Source organism: Schistocerca nitens, chromosome 3 (genome assembly GCF_023898315.1).
Source record: "Schistocerca nitens isolate TAMUIC-IGC-003100 chromosome 3, iqSchNite1.1, whole genome shotgun sequence".
Taxonomy (NCBI): Eukaryota; Metazoa; Arthropoda; class Insecta; order Orthoptera; family Acrididae; genus Schistocerca; species Schistocerca nitens.
Window position 1 is genome coordinate 163,209,582 of NC_064616.1, and position 20,026 is coordinate 163,229,607.

Genomic DNA, 20,026 nt, shown 5'->3' on the forward strand with positions numbered 1-20,026 from the left:
GGTTCCTTCTATCTGTGGCGATGGTGTGTTACGTTTAATTCTGGACAACTGTAGTCGTCAAGACAATTCAGTAGACCTACATTCATTCACTCTAGAAGCTAAACAAATCTGCTCTATCAACTTGTCTGTAAATAAGTTCACCAATTTGTAAACATATCGCTTTCAGAAAATTTCGTCTACAAACACAAGTTGTAAGATGATTTTACAAACCATTTGAGTTCATTGTCAGGTAACAGAATGATAGTCTCATCAGCCACACGAAAGAGTCGAAAAGGTGCTTGTTCGTGCTTCACGGAGCGTATTGTAGGGACGTTGAATGGACAATAGCCATCTGTAGACAAAGAAGTCATGCCTCTTAATACCGTTCCGGTGAGTAATTCAAACTCGCAAACTAAACTGTGGACTGTCTTACTTCAATAATACATTTCTCAAATGAGAACTGCCTTTGTCTTCGAGTCCTACAAAAGTTTTTCCAAACATTTCTGCTCTAAACAAAAGTTCTGTCTCCAGAGAAATTCCTTTTGCTCTCCGACCAAACAAATACATTCCATCTGAAAAAAGTCTGTTCACGCCTCATCCAGAAAATGCGTCTTCCGCAGGGGACAGAGAGAATAATCGCACACTGCTCGATCCAACTTTGGTTTTCTGTAACTCGAACGCTTCTTGTGTTCATTTAAGGGCAATGAACGAACCAGTACCACAAAGAAATGAGAAAGCTGTGGAGCTTGAATGCTGTTCTTGTGATCTAGCGCCGGCCGAAGTGGCCGTGCGGTTAAGGGCGCTGCAGTCTGGAACCGCAGGACCGCTACGGTCGCAGGTTCGAATCCTGCCTCGGGCATGGGTGTTTGTGATGTCCTTAGGTTAGTTAGGTTTAACTAGTTCTAAGTTCTAGGGGACTAATGACCTCAGCAGTTCCCATAGTGCTCAGAGCCATTTGAACCATTTTGTGATCTAGCACTCCTGTAGAAGCGAGGTGCTCAGCGTCGAACGCCTTCATACCACGGGCATTTCCGTTGTCCTTCCAGCCTTCCTTCACGACAAGCGAACTTCATACGTCTTCTCGTGATGGGATAAAAATGAAATCTTACAGAAGAGAAGCTGAGTCCTCACCGTAATGTAATTTAACACCTCTTCCTCAGAACAAAAATGAAAGTACTATCAGGTGTGTCCCAGGGAGCGCAATAGGATTACTCTTGTGTACATAAAATAATCATCGCTGGGTGGCGGTAAGTTAACGCAGGGCGTACTAAACAGTATTAAAACTCCTACAAAGTGTACAGAACTGTAGTTCTTTTCAAATTTGGAGAAATACTAGAAAGTGCTCATAAAAAAGAGAAAGAACCCGATACTGTCCGACTGCAAATTTAGTGGTACACTTGTGCTGCCTGTTACATTGTTAAATACTTCTGCGTAATGAAATTTCGAGCAGATATGAAATGGGACATACACGAGAAATCCAGAATAAGGAAGGCAAATGGAAGACTTAGGTTTGCTGGAAGAATTCTGGGAAAGTAGGGTGCATCAGTAAAGGAAACTGTTTACAAAACGCTAGAACGGCCAATTCTAGAGTATTACTTCACTATTCGGAATCCTCAACGAAGGGTTTCAAGGGCTAGTGTAAGTGGGATAATTTGAAAGTAAGGCGCCGAAGGTACTATAAAACTCTGTTGGGCATATTTAGACAACCAATATTTTACAGAGACAGTTCAACAATTGTGCTGCATCCGTCGCATATCACGTCTAAGAACTATCAGCAAACAATAAAAGTGTAATGTTCTCTACATGAGTATTAAACAGAGTCTGTTAAATTTCGGTAACACGACAAATTACACAGATTTAAAGGATGTCAGTTAAAGTAAATATCAGAGGATTACAATTACGAACAACTTAAAATGGAACCATCACATAGATTTTTTTTTTGGAAAAAGCAAACCAAAGACTGCGTTTTATTGGCAGAACACTTAGAAGATGCAAAAAATCTACAAAGACACTGCCTACACAATACTTGTCCGTCCTCTTATGAAGGACTGCTGCTCGCTATGGAACCATTACCCGATAAGATTGGCGGAAGACACTGAAAAATTTCGAAGAGGGGCAGATAGCTTTTCATTAGGGCGAAATAGGAGAGAGTCACGGATATGACACGAGAGTTGGGGTGACAAACATTAAAATAAAGACGTTTTTCTCTGCAGCGAGATCTTTTTACGAAATTTCAATCACCAATATTCTCCTGTGAATGTGAAAACATTTTGTCGATTTCCATCTACACAGGAAGAAATGGCGATCGTAAAAAAAATTAAGAGAAATGAGAGTTCGCACGGAAAGATTTAAATGTTCGTTTTTCCCACGTGCTATTCGAGAGCGCAACGGTAGAGAACAGTGTGGATGTGGTTCGATAAGCCCTTTGCCAAGCACTTAAGTGTGAACTGCAGAGTAGTCAGATAGATGTCAGAGTAATCATACGAATAGATACATAGATAGATGTACATGCAGGAATCATTTTTCTCTGGAGTCTTACGTGAATGCAGTACGACAGGGAGTGTCTAATGCGGGTACGAAGTAAACCCTCTGGCATGCACTGTACAGTGCTTAGCGGAATAATCAGCGTTTTCGGTGACGATACATACTTTCAAGGATAATGGAGAAGGATATTTTCTTTTAAGTCGAGATTTCGGAGCCAAGTCAAAAAACGACTGAGTCGGGGATAATATGCGAAAATGAAAACAAATTTCAATTCACCGTCGGGCTGCCGATAACCATGAGAACAGTCCGTGTAGACAAGTTTTTCTATGAATTTGTTTTAAAAAAAGCATCGCACTGCTCGTTTTATCATTTTTATGGTTCCATACCTCAGTCAGTAAAAACAGTTATACGAGGGCTGTTCGGAAAGTAAGATCCGATTGGGCGCTAAAAGAAAACCACAGCGAAAATCCGATGAAGCTTTTCACAGATGTGTTGGGCAGTGTCTCTAGTGTGCCCTTCGATCGCGTCACGTCTCTCTTTTCAGTTCTGAGCACACAGTGAGTACGTAAAGATGTCTAGAAAACAGTGTGTCCCGCCAAGTATGAGGGCCTTGTGAGATATTTCGCCTGATGTCTTGCAGCCCACGTAGCATAACTGTCAAGCGTTTCCTTCTTCTTGACAACTCTCGGCCGCACTCCACAAGGGCTATTAAGATGCTCCTGTAACGTTGTCGATGGGAAGTGTTTGATCACCCACAATACAGCCCGTAATCCGCTCCCCTTGAGTTGCATCTCACCTCACATCTACATCTACATGGATACTCTTCAAATCACATTTAAGTGCCTGGCACAGGGTTCATTGAACCACCTTCACAATTCTCTATTATTCCAATCTCGTATAGCGCGCGGAAAGAATGAACACCTATATCTTTCCGTAAGAGCTCTGATTTTCCTTATTTTATCGTGGTGACCGTTCCTCCCTATGTAGGTCGCAGTCAACAAAATATTTTCGCATTCGGAGGAGAAAGTTGGTGATTGGAATTTCGTGAGAAGATTCCGTCGCAACGGAAAACGCCTTTCTTTTAATGATTTCCAGCCCAAATCCTGTATCATTTCTGTGGCACTCTCTCCCATATTTCTCGATAGTGAACTTTTTCGATGTACTCCGTGAGTCCTATCTGGTAAGGATCCCACACCGCGCAGCAGTATTCTAAAAGAGGACGGACAAGCGTAATGTAGGCAGTCTCCTTAGTAGGTCTGTTACATTTTCTAAGTGTCCTGCCAATAAAACGCAGTCTTTGGTTAGCCTTCCCCACAACATTTTCTGTGTGTTCTTTCCAATTTAAGTTGTTTGTCATGGTAATACCTAGGTATTTAGTTGAGTTTACGGCCTTTAGATTAGACTGATTTATCGTGTAACCGATGTTTAATGATTTCCTTTTAGCACTCATGTGGACGACCTCACACTTTTCGTTATTACTGCCACTTTTCGCACCATTCAGACATTTTTTCTAAATCGTTTTGCAGTTTGTTTTGATCTTCTGATGACTATTAGTCGATAAACGACAGCGTCATCTGCAAACAACCGAAGACGGCTACTCAGATTGTCTCCCAAATCGTTTATATAGATAAGGAACAGCAAAGGGCCTATAACACTACCTTGGGGAACACCTAAAATCACTTCTGTGTTACTCGATGACTTTCCGTCAGTTACTAAGAACTGTGACCTCTCTGACAAGAAATCGCAAATGGTTCAAATGGCTCTGAGTACTATGGAACTTAACATCTGTGGTCATCAGTCCACTAGAACTTAGAACTACTTAAACCTAACTAACCTAAGGACATCACACACATCCATGCCCGAGGCAGGATTCGAACCTGCGACCGTAGCAGTCGCGCGGTTCCGGACTGAGCGCAAGAAATCGCATATCCAGCCACATAACTGAGATGATATTCCATAAGCACGCAATTTCACTACGAGCCGCTTGTGTGATACAGTGTCAAAAGCCTTCCGGAAATCCAGGAATACGGAATCGATCTGAAATCCCTTGTCAATAGCACTTAGCACTTCATGTGAATAAAGAGCTAGTTGTGCTTCACAGGAACGATGTTTTCTAAACCCATGTTGACTGTGTGTCAATAGACCGTTTCCTTCGAGGTAATTCATAATGTTCGAACACAATATATGTTCTAAAATCCTGCTGCATATCGACGTTAACGATATGGACCTGTAATTTAGTGGCTATTAAAACAACATTTTGGCACAGACAACGTGAGCTGTAGACCACCGTATTGAATTGACGAAAGCACAGGCGGCTGTCTTCTATGACGAGGGTACTGGGAAGTTGGTACAACGCTACGACAGATGTCTAAGTTGGAGCGACGACTATGTAGAGAAGTAGCTGGAAGGTGTAGCTAAGTGTTTGAAGTGAAATATTTATTATTTTCGCAGTGGTTCCCATTTCGCGATCGATCGGACCTTACTTTCCGAATAGATGTCTTAGGATCACTTTGTTTTCCGTCTGTCTTTCCACCAGTTAGGACCCTAATTTCTCAGGAAAGGGTAGAGGTATCAAATTGAAATTTATGTCAAAGAAGCTGAAAACCCGGCGTAGCCTGAGTATTTATTTGTAGCTGTGTCTTAGTCTTCATACGGGTGGAATTTATTGGGTTATAGACGCGTAGAGCTGGCAGTGCGACACTAAGGTTATGTCCGCAACACGGAGCGTCTGGCCTTGTGCTTTGTTTATGGTCATGTCGTAACATAAGCTCACCTGGAACTGTGTACGTTTAAAGCGATACAATAGGAATTTGTATGCGAAATTCCGTGTATAAAAACTATCTCGCATGTGCCACTTCCCGCCAGAATTCCCGCTTCTATGATGCTACGTTAAGCCTGTGTGAGCGAATGGGGCTGAGGAGCGAGATAATGCATAACGCTCTCGATCAGGGTTACTTCGCTCCTTGCTTTCGGAATGAGTCTCCAGAGAGCGAGTTAAAGGCAGATGTTCTCGAGCCTCACCAAATTTCGCCTCACGATCTTCATTGGATTCTTGAGACTACAGTCCTTTAGCCGTTCTGGTGTATTGAGAAAGACTCCACCGTTTCCTAGGCATTTTTGTTGGTAAACAAAACGAAATGAAATGAAATGTAATAAGCAGACACCCGAATCACAAAGCAAACTTAATAAATTCGTTCTTTCTAGCAAATAATATAAATAACACTTATCGGAAGAAGTAAGGCAGTGTCGTTAAGTTTTTGATCACAAATTGAAATCAGTAAATCTGTATACTCTAGCAAAGTAAAGTCGCTGTTAATTTGTATTCGTAAAGGTAAGCCTGCGATACTTAATTCTGTCACTGGTGTAAACTTTCGAAAATACGTCTCTCACTAACAACGTCATCTATTGGTTCTTTGGTGTACTACATCGTGATGATTAATCATCCGAAATCCTAAGCTGAGCACACGAGTTTATATAAAATTTTAAATTACGATATCTTTTTTTCGTGTTCCGATTTTGATGAAAGAAAGCCTACTGTTGCCCCAAGTTACGTGTGAAAATACCATGAAAATCCGTCTAGTTGTTTTCGAGATTAGCGTTTTCAAATAGAAGACACGACAGTTTTGTTGCCGGCCGTGGTGGCCGAGCGGTTCTAGGCGCTTCAGTCCGGAACCGCACGACTGCTACGGCCGCAAGTTCGAATCCTGCCTCGGGCATGGATGTGTGTGATGTCCTTAGGTTAGTTAGGTTTAAGTAGTTCTAGGTGACTGATGACCTCAGATGTTAAGTCCCATAGTGCTCAGAGCCATTTGAACCATTTGAACAGTTTTGTTATTGGTCTAGATACTGAGGTTTACGGTCCGTTGGCTGCGTAAAAACTGTATGATTCTAAGTCAATGGAGTCAAAAGATACGGTCTTTTATTTTACGTATTTTGATACTCGCAAACTCTCACCAAAACGTATGGATGAAATATCTGTATACATAATTAAGTTTGTACGGAACCCACAGAGCGAGAGTCCTACACGCACTTGTCCGATTTTTTTTCTGTTATTTTTAGTTTGCGCTGTGTACAACCAAGCGAGGTGGCGCAGTGGCTAACACATTGGACTCTCACACTGGAGAAGCGGTATTCAAATCCCTGTCTGGTCATCCTAGCGATTAAGACAAATGCAGGATTAGGTATTTGAAAAGGACACGGCCGGTTTCCTTCTCCATCCTTCCAGTACCCGTGTTTGTGCTGCGTCTGTAGTGGCCACGTCCTCGACGAGACGTCAGACCTGTACCTTCCTACAGCCCGTTACGCGAAGGTGTTCGTGCCACCAGCGAGGAGCAGCCTTGTCTACAGTGAACTATCTTTTTGTTGTTGCTGCATACGCAGATCCGTGTAAACATGACACAGGTTGTGATGCTGGTACAGCGATAGAGACCAGAAACTGGTTCTGCCGTAACAGGCGACCAGCGGCGAAGCGGAGCACCGGCTGCTCTGTTCAGGATTCATCATACACGCTCGGAAGCACATCTAAGTAAAGCCTTCGTACAAGCCATACAGTGCACGTGATTCTGAATGAAAATGTAGTACATTATTGCAATATTGGACAATGAGGTCATTCATTTCCCATCTGCCTTCAAAGATGGTGTGATAATGGGCGACGATGAGATCAGGCAGGCAGGGCATAGCTCAGTTGTATAACGTTGAATGAGTACTTGGGCGTGACATTGATCAAGGAACCAACGCAGCATTCGCCCGTGGTGTTACATGAAATCCACGGAAAACCTGAATGGCGGCACGAGATCTTGAGTCACGCTCCACCCTAATTTGAAAACACTAGCGTATGCACAGCACCACGACGTGCCACGTTTCACTGTGAATTCGCAAGATAGTGGCTTAGCACGTCCGCGCTTGTTGCACTCACTTTCCTAAGAGAGTGAGAACATACGCGAACGGCTAACTCGCGTACACGTAGACATTAGTTCAACTATTAGAGTCCTGCCTGGGGCATGGGAGTGAACTTGAAAGGTGCTTGAAACCGCGCACCGCTACGGTCGCAGGTTCGAATCGTGCCCCTGGCATGGATGTGTGTGATGTCCTTGGGTTAGTTAGGTTTAAGTAGTTCTAAGTTCTAGGGGACTGATGACCTCAGATGTTAAGTCCCATAGTGCTCAGAGCCATTTGAAGTATTTAATTTGAAAGGTGCTACTATTACCTGCCAACGAGGGTCTGTAGCACGAATCACAAGTGACCGTAATAAGAACATATTGTGATATCAGATGCGATGATTACGTTCAATATAGTTAAGACTTCGATGAGTTGGCTTGAAGATCGTGCACTGAGAAACAAAACTTTTGAACACGACAAAAAACTAATTAATGCGTTGAAAGATTGTAACTCTAATTTGTTTTGCTGAATAGCGTAAGATTGTGACTTGAATTTGGTATGCTGAAATCGAGTGCTAATTAGACCATGAAAGCGGTTACAAGCCGTTGAGCTGTCTGGGGAGAAGTTAACCGTGCGTTTACTGGGCCACTGTTTCAGCAGGTAACTAGTCTAAGTTTACCATATTACCAATCAGTCTATCATTGATTATAATCTTTTACAGTCATACAACAACCGGTAATATATCTATATAAAAGGAGAATTTAAATAAAAAGAAAGAAATCAGTTTATATTTGCAAATTTATTTTAAAGATTGTTCATTGAAATTTCAGCATATTATACGTGAGTTATAACTGAGCTGGTGCCTTATTTACGATTGTGAGACTGTGAGATTGGAATATTACGGAACACATAAAATATGGAGTCAAGATTGGGAGACTGGATACAACGCTGCATTCATAAAACAACACACAAAGAACATTGAAACGCATGCAAGAGAAAGTTAATCACTACAAACAGATTCAGAGATTACTTTCATAGCACAATCCTGTCCGTCTTGTAATTACCCTTCACGTGGTCAACTTGGTTTACAGAAAGCGTATAACTCCGCAATAATTTAGATAATAAAAATAAATTAGATCAAAAAGCGAATTACAAAACAAAAACCTCGAACTGGTTACTAACGTCCTACTATTAACCTGATGGGTCAAACAGTTATATAAGCACGTGGTACTGGTCTCACAAAGTACACGCCACGTGGGTTGAACATAAAGAAAAGTTGGTATATTCAAAATCTTTTCAAGACGATACGTTATAATCACACAAGCATTTGCATTTAAGATTGATCTTACTTAGAGTTACTGACCAACACGTGGTTCCACTTTACTCACAAAGTAGTAACAAAGCAACTACCGCAAATTAATCTGAACTGGACACGAGAACTACACTCCGCTGCAATTAAAGATAACCTTAGCTATTTTAAAGCTAACCCGAAATAAAATGATTAAATTCTCAGTTAACCTGAACTTAACAAATCCATTGTCCTATGGACTTAACAGACACGCGCTTAGCCGGAGATCTTACCATTTCAGACGCTCGAACCGCCAGACTGCAACTGCCTACCGCCAGACTGCTACTCTCCAACTGCCAGACTCCCACTGAACTACCCAGCGTGCTCCCGAGAGTCGCTCACAAAGACCAACGGAAGGCGCCAGAGGGGCAGCTTCCTATACCAACATGACAGGGGACGGACCGGACCATACTAAGAATGGAAACCTCTCTGCTTTTAGGAACCGTAGCTACCTGTTTCAACGTTGGTCCTACTGTTCTCTAGCAGACAGCCTTGTCTGCTACCCTCAAGCATGCAGCTACAAACACATTTGATCATTCATCCTCTCACACAGAAGGGAAGGGGGATGACAGTATCTTATCATACACAGTATATAAAAGAAAGCGGATGTAGGTTCCGTATGAGACTGTGTGACATGAATTACATATAAGAATTACATATAAACTGTGCTTTAAAGTGTAGTAGTGTGAGAGATCGTTCTTGTTTACGTGTAAAAGTAACACGTTCCACTACTCAGTCTCCTCCCAGATAGTCAGAAACGCCACAGTAAATTTAGAAGAGGAATTTATTCCTTAAAAGACAACAAATTTGAGAAATTAAACATGTAAGGAATCCAACAGAGACCTTTCATAACCCCAACGCTCCGGGAAAAGACTGTGCAGGGAATTTTCTGGCCATGCTAGGACATTCCCAAGCAGGCTTCTCACACCCTACTTAAACCAAAAGTGTAAAGAAAAAGGCAAAAGGTCACCAGCTACTTGCTAAAACACAATAATTTCAAACAACTTTACAATCTACCAATTTCAAAGAGAGAAAAAAAAAACACACAATCTGTGACACCTATTTAAAAGGTCGTGTAGACCTAAATCGGTCAGCAAGTAAAAACAATGGTTCCTGTGTCATTGATATGAAAATAATTTCTGGTTGTTACCCTTATGGAGTTCACCAGTATTTGCTCCTTGCAAGAGCCAACTGATCACAGGCAAATTTATGACTGTTTATTAACAAGCAAAGGTGCCACAGCAATTAAAACAAAGAACATCAAATAACATCAGTATCATAAAGCAGAACATTAGAATGCACAATCCGCAAAAGCAAAAAAAATATAAGAGAAAAAACATGTTTTACAAAGCGGTTATCGCAAAAAAATTCTATATCTTATAAAACTAATAATCTGTAGAATTAACGTAACTATGTGGCACTAATTTAATCACTCTACAATATTTCAGTTAGTTAGCAAACAAAGAGCACTGTGTCATTATACTGAAAGTACAATAATTGTGTGATTGTTACCCTTAAGGGGTTCCTCACAATAAATATGCCCCATGCAAAGGCTAATCGATCACAGCCCAATGAGAATGAATAGCAATCTGACTGATAAAGGAAGCAGTGCCACAGCAATGAATTTACCAAACAAAATAACACAAATCTAATACCTAACACAAGAACAAACATTGATCAATAAAACAGTACAATAGTCAACATCTAAAACAAAACACCAATAAATAAAACACCTGCAAAATACAATAGTCAAAGTTTTTAAAAAAAATATAGAACACCTGCAAAATACAAGCGTCAAAGTTTAATAAAGACCAATAAATCGAGTCCCTGCAAAACACACGAGTCAAAGTTTCTGTGACAGAAACACACGTATATGCATTGAACTAAGAACCGTATAATCACTGTTCACTGATACACTCACTAGTTCCACTGTTCCGTGGCACAATATAAGGGGTGGGGGAGGGGGTTGGTCGCCGCAGCTGTCAGTAGGGATTTTTGTCCATCTGTTGCGTGCGATCCCGCCGTCTCTGCCCTCTCATGAAGTTTCTCTTGTGTCACGTACATCTCGATTTTGTTCTATGTTTGTATTGTCAAATTCGTGCGGTATCCTTGATTGACATGCCAGGTTGATATTCCTGGGCAAGGATGACACTTCAATGGCTCTTCTTATGTGTCACCCTTAGCGACCAGAGAACATCGAACCATGAATTACTGTCGCTTGACAGTGGGCATCCATCAGGAAATGTCGATAGGCGTCGTTGACGTCTGCAAGTTTCTTTGGACAGTACCTGTCAAAAGGCTCCACGCCCTTTGTGTTGTTACACCGCAGCCGTCTCGTCACGGTCGCGTGCGTGAGGTGCGTTGCCAGGAGATGGATTTCCGCGCGGTGGACCGCTCGCCCATCTCAGGTCATTCCCTTCAGCTAGGGTCGCGCGGGCGGCCGCCCATTAGCTGCAGGTATTAGGGAAAGTGTTTGCGGCGTAGGGTCTTTTGTTGTCGGCCGCGCTCCCGAAGTGGCCTGGCTGACAGCGTGTCCCGCTGGGAAACCCGCCAGTTTACAACTAGCTGGCTGCTCCCGCTGTCTCTTAAGAGTTTTGCCGGTTCGCTTTCACGTTCTCAACTGCATTCACAGAAATTTTTTTTTTTTTTTATCCTTATGTGATTACACAATGTCATACATAATACCACTTAGTATTGTCTTTCACAATTTTTTAAGAACAAAGTTATATGAATCGACAATATAAAACTAAAAGTTAAATGACTTGACAATATAAAAAAGATAAAAGTGAAATGACTTTACAATGTAAAAAAATAAAAATTAAATGAACTGACAATATAATATTTAAATCCACATCACTAATGTGGTTCACTTGTGTTTTAATATCAAATGCCACTTATTAATTCACTAAAATGAATAGGGTTATGCCTTGCGCAAGTATAGGTTAGGAGAGCATGGGGTTCACATGTTATTTACACACACACATGCACACCTGTTGTCTATTCTACAAACTAACTACCCATACACATGCATTACTCATAATTCTACTTCTATCCACTACTAATTAATCCCACAAGCCACTTCAATGCTACTTCAACAAAGTGTTTATACCACTACAACATTTTTTATACTTCGTACTCTTCTTGACGCTCGCGGCATACGTCTTGTCACATGATAAATATGTAGAAACTTTCCTTAAACATACACAGTAAAAAGAACAATGGTTATTTACACGCAAAAACATTTATACCAGTTCACACACCTGAAAAGAGACTCGCAATTATACATTTATCATACTCATAGATTCATACATAAAACAGTAAGAAAATTTCATCTAAAATTATGTTATTACAAGACTTAATCACACAGATGGCTCTGAGAAGGTAAAATATTTTAATTATACAGGTTATATTACATTTTCTTACCCATTTTGCTTCGATTTCGTTCCTTCTTTACGTTACCTTTCGCCTTCAAATCAGTTATTTCGCCTGTGGTGGTTATTCTGGATTCATTTCTCATGAATGGCAAAATTGTGGTCACCTCTATTCTGTAAAACAGTATCATCTTAACATATTGAACTTACAACAGACACAAAAGATCCGAATCCTCCTGTAGTTTAAATGACAAATGTTTTGCTTCATCCTTATTACCTTAAACCAAGCTTTCCTTCGTTCCCATAATCAAAATTATTTAACCATCCTCTACCTTCAAGAGGGAAATTTCCTCAGTACAAATCATATAGGCTGCAGTGCATCCCGCACCAGCGAAAACAGTAGGCTGTATTGCTCACAGCATCAGCAAAACACAAAACACATAAACGTCGCTTTTCTGGGACAAGTATTAACGCAGAATAAGTTTTCCAGGCTTTGGCTCAACATCAATCAAGACTACAAAAAGGATCCATATTTCCGTTCCATTCTCCATTTGCTGAAAAAAAAAAACTTCTCATATTTGACTACCACAATAATATTTTAGAACCACGTAAATTACACCAACCACAATTCTTCTTTCACGTTGAAGGGAATCAATATACTTACGAAATCCACAGACAGCACTTTACGTACTCAGCTGTAAAGAACAAAAAAAACATATATCATCAATATTAACATATCATCGCATATTGGGAAGCCAATGGTTAAACAATCGTATTATCGCATCCTGTTTTCACGATTCCAGATTTACTCATTCCTTTCTCAGAGTTCTCCTATCTTAAAATATTCATACAGCACGCATACTATAGTAAGAGATCCTCATTTATACTGACAGATATAGGATAGTAATAGGTAGATAGTAGCACTGAAAGCAGAAAATCGGAAACAAGGCTACTAACAGCTGGGGACCTGGGTTTGCCAGACCCATAATACCCACAGATCGGATATTCCCCTGAGTTTTTTTTTTTTAATTTCAGCAACGATCTTGCTTCTCTCAGGAGCAACTCTTTTCAATTGACACAAAAAAAAAGCATTTCACTTGTTCACAAGGAAACCTTTTATCTTTACGTTTGAATCAAACTAAATCCTAATTGCACAAGGAAAGAAAACAAATTAACAACATCACTTCAATCAATCACATAAAAATATCTTTATCATTATTTTTGCTAACATATTATTCAAAATTCATACGCCACAAATTTAAACTAATCAATTCATTCTCCTCTCTATAAATCCTATGTACTCATTTGCCATGTCGCTCATTTGTTCCGATTGGCGCCTTCTGGGCTGATCATTTGTCATTGCCGGTTTCGCTCATTCCCATTTGTTGGATTATGTCTGGGGTTGGCCGGCCGAATTTCGACATCATGTGGGGCTCCGCCTACAATTCTACTCCCACCGTGTTCATCGTAGTAACGATGCTGGTTGCCGTACCTGTTGCGTTCACGATCTTGTCCCCATCCTCTATCATTTCTGTTGCTCCATCTGTGTTCGCGACTGTTACCCCAGTTTCTATACGGCCTGTCTCGATTATTGTTTCGTTCGCGTCGCGACGACCAGTCACGCCGTTGATTAGTAATACGGCCACGACTGCGATCGCGCTGCTGAGCCCCGTAATAACTTTGTGCCTGATTAGGCGGGCATTCTGGTGTATTGTATTCCAACTCTTGGAGAAGCGTTTTAAACGTTTCCACGTCCTCTTTGCATCGTCCCGCAAGAATGACGTGCCGCAAGTGCATCGGCAATTTGGTGATGCATATCCTAATTAGTTCCGCAGGTCCGTATGGGTCGTATAAAAATTGATTTGCCTGCAGCATGTGGTCGAATAGGCGTGCAGGGCTGCCGAAACCAGACTGGTTCAAATTTGGCAGCATAATTATGCCATGTTTGACCCTATCTTGTGCCGCTTCCGACCAATAGGCGGAGAGAAAGGCTTGTCGAAACTCCCGAGTGGAGTTGCAGTGACGCGCTGCCGACCTCATACGACTCGCCGGTTCGCCTTCCAAATAGCCACACATATACTCTATTTTATGTGAACTTGCCCAGTCGGGAGGAAGACAGAACTCAAATTGCTCGAGCCATGCTCGTGGATGTATGCCTTTTTGAGAATTTCGGAATATCTCAAATTTTCTTACCGTAAGGAAATGTTTGAAATCAAATCCCCGCATTTCCTCCTGGCGAGGCCCTTGAATGTTTCTATTTGTCTCATGTCTGCCCCTTAAATTACATTCTTCCCTGTCGTCAAAATCTCCCTCGTGGCCGGAGTCCCTCTCTGCACTGTTCGTACGGCTATTTTTATTGCTATTGGCGAGTTCGGAATCACACGCCATGCGGTTTTCCAGATGCGCCACGCGTTCTTGTAAATCGCCTGTTACAGCTTTGTGCTGTCTGTTCACTTCAAACTGTCCCTTCTGGAATTTAAGAAGCGAACGCACTTCTTCGGTCTCTGCGGCCGCTACCTGTGTGATATTGTTCTCGCTTTCCGTCAGCTTCATCGTGCCTACAATGTCCGCTAATGCCGCGATCTTCTCATCTATTTGTCTCTTGTCCTCCGCCCCAGTCTGCTTCAATTGTTCGACCTGCTGTTCCAACGCGTGGATCGCTAAACTGTTGTCCGCTATTGTGTTGCTAACGGCCGTGGGACAATGCGTTTCAGCCTCTTGGACCCTCGAGAGAACCTGCTGACGATCTCTTTGGCATTGTTCTCTCAGCTCTTGGAAATTCCTAAGTAGCCGTTCTTCGCTTTCTTTAGATTCGGCCTCGCCACACCGCTTGCTCTGTTCTAGGGCTTGCAGACGGTCGTCGATTTGTTCAAATGTACGGCCTAATTCTTTCATAATGTCACTTTTTATTTCACTTGCCAGATTGTTTATTCTTTGTGAGATATCATCGGACACTCTCTGCATCGACTTGTCAACTTTATTTGTCTGCTGGATTAGTTTTTTGTCTATTTGTTCGTTTAGCTCGCGGATCGATTTTTCGGATGATTCTTTTTGTTCTCGGAACAATTTTTCTGATGATTCTTTTTGTTCTCGGAACGATTTTTCTGATGATTCTTTTTGTTCTCGGAACGATTTTTCAAATGATTCTTTATTTTGTTGCAATAAGGCTTTCATGAGTTCCGCCAAATCAATTTGGTTAGTTGGAGGCGAATTAATTTCTGGCTCTGATGTGAGCCCGTTCGTGCTGTTTTGCATTTCGTCTGAAGTATTCCCCATTGCATTTTCGGAACCGCCCGACGCGTTAATATTGGAAATCAAATTATCCCCTTGGTCCATGTTGCTTAAGTTGTCGGACCGCTTACTTTTAGCTTGGTTACGTGTCAGCATTAGTGCAATTTACACCCAGTACGCAACACACTAATCACAGTAAATGTATCCCCAAAAAAATTACGACAGTCACAAGAAAGATACCCAACCTAGTACGCACTTTTTCACACGCAAAACAAATTTTTATGTTTGATCGAAACAGTGGAATTTACAAGCGAGAGAAGAAAAAAAACACACATATATAGAACAAACAAATATAGAAAACAAAACAAGACAAACAACACAACGCCGCTCAACAACGCCGTGAATCTTTTGAACGTCTGCTCAGAAACAACGCAAAAGTTGTTTGAGCGCTGTAGGGAAAAAAAATTAAGATTATACAACGCTTGCAATCTAACGTCTCAGAGATTCCAGAGTCTAGCGGAATCACAGAACAGGGTCGCCATGTGAAAGATTGTAACTCTAATTTGTTTTGCTGAATAGCGTAAGATTGTGACTTGAATTTGGTATGCTGAAATCGAGTGCTAATTAGACCATGAAAGCGGTTACAAGCCGTTGAGCTGTCTGGGGAGAAGTTAACCGTGCGTTTACTGGGCCACTGTTTCAGCAGGTAACTAGTCTAAGTTTACCATATTACCAATCAGTCTATCATTGATTATAATCTTTTACAGTCATACAACAACCGGTAATATATCTATATAAAAGGAGAATTTAAATAAAAAGAAAGAAATCAGTTTATATTTGCAAATTTATTTTAAAGATTGTTCATTGAAATTTCAGCATATTATACGTGAGTTATAACTGAGCTGGTGCCTTATTTACGATTGTGAGACTGTGAGATTGGAATATTACGGAACACATAAAATATGGAGTCAAGATTGGGAGACTGGATACAACGCTGCATTCATAAAACAACACACAAAGAACATTGAAACGCATGCAAGAGAAAGTTAATCACTACAAACAGATTCAGAGATTACTTTCATAGCACAATCCTGTCCGTCTTGTAATTACCCTTCACGTGGTCAACTTGGTTTACAGAAAGCGTATAACTCCGCAATAATTTAGATAATAAAAATAAATTAGATCAAAAAGCGAATTACAAAACAAAAACCTCGAACTGGTTACTAACGTCCTACTATTAACCTGATGGGTCAAACAGTTATATAAGCACGTGGTACTGGTCTCACAAAGTACACGCCACGTGGGTTGAACATAAAGAAAAGTTGGTATATTCAAAATCTTTTCAAGACGATACGTTATAATCACACAAGCATTTGCATTTAAGATTGATCTTACTTAGAGTTACTGACCAACACGTGGTTCCACTTTACTCACAAAGTAGTAACAAAGCAACTACCGCAAATTAATCTGAACTGGACACGAGAACTACACTCCGCTGCAATTAAAGATAACCTTAGCTATTTTAAAGCTAACCCGAAATAAAATGATTAAATTCTCAGTTAACCTGAACTTAACAAATCCATTGTCCTATGGACTTAACAGACACGCGCTTAGCCGGAGATCTTACCATTTCAGACGCTCGAACCGCCAGACTGCAACTGCCTACCGCCAGACTGCTACTCTCCAACTGCCAGACTCCCACTGAACTACCCAGCGTGCTCCCGAGAGTCGCTCACAAAGACCAACGGAAGGCGCCAGAGGGGCAGCTTCCTATACCAACATGACAGGGGACGGACCGGACCATACTAAGAATGGAAACCTCTCTGCTTTTAGGAACCGTAGCTACCTGTTTCAACGTTGGTCCTACTGTTCTCTAGCAGACAGCCTTGTCTGCTACCCTCAAGCATGCAGCTACAAACACATTTGATCATTCATCCTCTCACACAGAAGGGAAGGGGGATGACAGTATCTTATCATACACAGTATATAAAAGAAAGCGGATGTAGGTTCCGTATGAGACTGTGTGACATGAATTACATATAAGAATTACATATAAACTGTGCTTTAAAGTGTAGTAGTGTGAGAGATCGTTCTTGTTTACGTGTAAAAGTAACACGTTCCACTACTCAGTCTCCTCCCAGATAGTCAGAAACGCCACAGTAAATTTAGAAGAGGAATTTATTCCTTAAAAGACAACAAATTTGAGAAATTAAACATGTAAGGAATCCAACAGAGACCTTTCAGCGTGTAATAGGTAGACTATTCCGTGTAAGTAAAATAAAATTAGAAGCGTAAGAACGCGAAAGAAGAGTTCATTGATCCCGTAAAAAGTTCCCAGAGCAAGTAGGTAAGGATGCTGCTGACGAGCAAATGAGATGTTGCAAGCGTTGACGTCCGTAGCTGATGTTTCGTAAGGACGTAGTTAAATAGGATCTACAAGTGATCGATTGATGCTTCATTAGATAATTTTTGATATAGTATCAAAAGATCAGCATTGAGTTATAGGTCTCGCCCCTTCTTCCTGGACATTTCCCGTCCAAGTCTTTGACTTCGTCCACTTCTTCGTAGCAGTTTCTAATTCTACAGAAAGCCACGTTCAACGTTTAGCAAGATATACTGAAAACTATGACCAACTTGTCACTTTGTAGTCTTTCCCGGCGAAATAAGTCTTGAAAGTCTCTCCGGGTTTGCTGCCGGATCCTAAAATCAACTCTATTCAAATGGTTCAAATGGCTCTGAGCACTATGGGACTCAACTGCTGAGGTCATTAGTCCCCTAGAACTTAGAACTAGTTAAACATAACTAACCTAAGGACATCACAAACATCCATGCCCGAGGCAGGATTCGAACCTGCGACCGTAGCGGTCTTGCGGTTCCAGACTGCAGCACCTTTAACCGCACGGCCACTTCGGCCGGCAACTCTATTCGATATTTCGGCGATCCATCTGGTCAAGAATAGATACGGAAAGTCAGCCTTGTGCTTAGTAAACCAGTCCCAGACTATTGGAAACAGTGTCAAAGAAGTCTCTTTCGGCCAACTGACGTTGGCTCAAATGGTTCAAATGGCTCTGAGCACTATGGGACTTAACATCGGTGGTCATCAGTCCCCTACAACTTAGAACTACGTAAACCTAACTAACCTAAGGACATCGCGCACATCCATGCCCGAGGCAGTATTCTAACCTGCGACCGTAGCGGTCACGCGGTTCCAGACTGAAGCGCCTAGAACCGCACGGCCACACCGGCCGGCCAACTGACATTCTTCCACTGCTCTATAGTCCAGCTTTTATGGCTTTGACATCTTGTTTTCCCGTTACGAGCATTTGCATCACTGGTGCATAGCGTTGGAATTCCAGCTTGCCCTGCGTTTCCCTGATTATTGAGCTCCCTTCGAGTTGCTTTGATGCACTGGACACTGGACAGGTGCCGTTCGTTGTCAAATACAACAGCGTAATCCGCAGCCTTGGCTAGCATTTGTGTTTATGCTCTAGCATGCATTTCTCGTTCTTGGTTCAAATGGCTCTAAGTACTAAGGGACTCAACATCTGAGGTCATCAGTCCCCTATACTTAGAACTACTTAAAACTAACTAACCTAAGGACATCACACACATCCATGCCCGAGGCAGGATTCGAACCTGCGACCGTAGCAGCAGCGCGGTTCCGGACTGTAGCGCCTAGAACCTCTCGGCCACTCCGGCCGGCCCCCCTCTGTATTCTCTAACATTGTTGAATGGTGTGATGGACACATTAGAGTTGTATAACACAGTTGTGCAAAATTTCAGTATGTTTCATGTTATGTATCGATCGTTTTTTGAATACAAATCGTTAGGAGGTGGTGTAGGTTTGGGTAAATATCTAAATTTAAATTTTATGCATTTTTGTGTATTTGGAGAAGTAGTAGGTTTTCATTACGACAATGGTGAACTTTATTTACAGGACATAGAAGTTTGAACAGGGAAGTTGGCGATCGAATGTGACAATGTTGCAGATGATTAGCACGTGGTGGAAGGCTGTCAGCTGAGACACAACATAAAAAAAATTAATGTAACCGGCGCTCGGGAAAGAAAAGACCGTTTATCGTTTAACTATTTGCTCAAATCAGCCACAATCTTCAAGAATCTAAACTATCTGTCCAGAGCTATTACATGTTGATTACTGAACGACATAGTGCAGTTGCTGAGACTCACCCTTGGCACGACCAAAGTTCAAATTACGATTTATGATTCCCGTGTTTTGTTTAAATCATTTAAAGCAAATGCCAAGACGCTTTTTTCGTAAATTACACTGCCGATTTCCTTAACCATTACGTAAGGTGAAAGAACGACATAAATCTATCTGTGGGGAAAGATAGGTGAGAGATCGAGATTTATCAGGAGAATGATAAGAAAGAGTAACGCACTAAGAAAGAAATGATTCGCCTGTGGAGGAGATCACTTAAAAGATTCTCGTTCTTCTGATTATTAAGTGTAAGAGTCTGGTACCTTTATCTAGTTGAATTAACTGAAAAGACAGAGAAGGTTGACGGCTCTGGTTAGCGCAAGACTGTCGCAGAAACGGTCAACACACTGTATCGGAAGACGCCACAAGGAAAGCGTCGTGTATCGCGTTAATCTGTGCTCTCAGTACTCCGAGGTCCCGTGCTTCAATACGAGTCAAAAACATAGTACGGCTTCCAGCTTCCAGCTGATGCGGAGTTCCACTACAATATCAAACCACTATTGAAAAATGCAACTA

The 20,026-nt window shown here is 41.5% G+C and overlaps 1 protein-coding gene across 1 annotated transcript in view; it reads left to right on the plus strand.

Annotated features, from left to right (window-relative positions):
* Positions 1-20,026, plus strand: part of LOC126248102 (protein sickie) — a 687,677-nt gene that overhangs the window by 86,338 nt on the left and 581,313 nt on the right. The window lies entirely within an intron of this gene.